Raw genomic sequence first — 1,739 nt, 5'->3', positions numbered from 1 at the left:
TCCTACTTGAAAAAGGAAAAACATGTGTCCAAGCTGGGCATCTGCTGACAGACACAGGATGTAAATTGTCCTGGGTTAGTGCCCCCCTTTCCCTTGGGGATATCCACAGCTTCCTGTGAGGACTGCCTAGAAGACTGATACACAGAGCCCTTGGCCCATTTTCTCTTCAGGACAGTCACTCAGGGGGAGTGGATCACAGACTTTATTAAGGGTATGATGTCCCAGGTGAAACTGCCATGAAAGGAATTTGTGCCCTTAAAAAAGAGCCCATGGTCGCATTTCCTATCTTCCCTTCTGTCTTTGCATGCAGAGGAACAAGATTGGAAGAAAGGGACTTTGTGAGGCTTCTCTTCCGCCTTTGGCAGCTGCGCTCCTCAGATCTCACAGCACCATGTTGGGACAGAGCATCCAGAGATTCACCACCTTGGTGGTCCATCAGAACCATGAAGAGGAGGGCCCCTGAAGAATTTGCCATTTTCAGTGGAAAACAAGTGGCGCTGACTGATTAAGATGATCTCATGGGATGGGCATGTGGCTCAAGCAGTAGCGCGCTCTCCTGGCATGTGTGGGGCGCTGGGTTCCATCCTCAGCACCACATAAAAATAAAATAAAGATGTGTGACCACCGAAAACTAAAAAATAAATATTTTTTAAAAATTCTCTCTCTCTCCAAAAAAAAAAAAGATGATCTTATACTTTGGACCAGGACTTGCTGCACCTTTTTATTATAGTAAGACACCAACTACTTCAGGAATAAAGATGTTTTAATTCATCCATTTAACAGATATGAAGAATGTTTTAAGAGGTGCACTGTCTGAGACTCATAGCATACTATATATGTTTGTAAATAAACTAATGACATAAAGGGGAAAAAAGAGAGAGAGCCTCCAGAGAGCTGCTTTGCCCCTTGCACTACGTGAGGACACAAAGAAAAGGAGTCATCTGAGTCAACAAATAGACTCTCCCAGACGTAGCATCTGCATGCACCTTGGTCTTGGACTTCCCTGTCTCCAAATTGTAAGACATAAATGTATGTTGTTTTATAGGCCATTCAGACCATGATATCGCTTTGGTCAGGGATCTCTAGAGGAAGAGAATTAGGATATGTAGAGGTATAATGATAAAATGGGATTGATTAGATGAGCCTACATGATCAGAAGCTGGATAATCCCATAAGAGCCATCTACACACCAGGAAGCTGGAAGAACCAGTAGCTGCTCAGTTCTAGAAGCTGGAGCCTTAGAATAAGAGGAACCAGTGATGCAGCCCCAACTACGACAGATGGCCTGATCTCCCCTGGAGAACCGATGCGCAGAGCCTACACTAGAAGAGTTCAAGAGCTGGAGGACATGGCACCCAAATGGCAGCAGCCATCCAGGCACCCACTCAAGAAAAATGGAGCTTGGATCCGCATAGGTATGCTCTTCATTTCACCATTTGTTCCATCTTGGTCCCTCATCCTATGGTACAATGCCACCCACATTCAGGATGGGTCTCCCCCTCCGTTTGCTGTCCCACATGCAGTCATCTCTGGAAAAAACCCTCATGGACCGGCCCAAAAGTCGCTTAATGCTAAGCATCTCTCAATCTACTCAAGTCGACAATTTAGATTAACCATCACAGGTATTGTTACAGCAGCTGAATGGACTAAGACACTTGTCTTTTTTTTCCTCTCACTTTCTCTCTTTATATATAAAAATAATATGCACACTATCATCACGAAGAGCTTGTTGTATGCAA

The 1,739-nt window shown here is 44.5% G+C and overlaps 1 pseudogene; it reads left to right on the top strand.

Moving 5' to 3' along the window:
* Positions 1-391: 391 nt before the first annotated feature.
* Positions 392-756, top strand: LOC113190306 (cytochrome c oxidase subunit 7C, mitochondrial-like; annotated as a pseudogene).
* Positions 757-1,739: the final 983 nt, after the last annotated feature.

This window comes from Urocitellus parryii, chromosome 5 (genome assembly GCF_045843805.1).
Source record: "Urocitellus parryii isolate mUroPar1 chromosome 5, mUroPar1.hap1, whole genome shotgun sequence".
In the NCBI taxonomy this organism is placed as follows: Eukaryota; Metazoa; Chordata; class Mammalia; order Rodentia; family Sciuridae; genus Urocitellus; species Urocitellus parryii.
The sequence above is the reverse complement of the archived record's forward strand: the minus strand, read 5'-3'. Positions and strand labels throughout refer to the sequence as shown.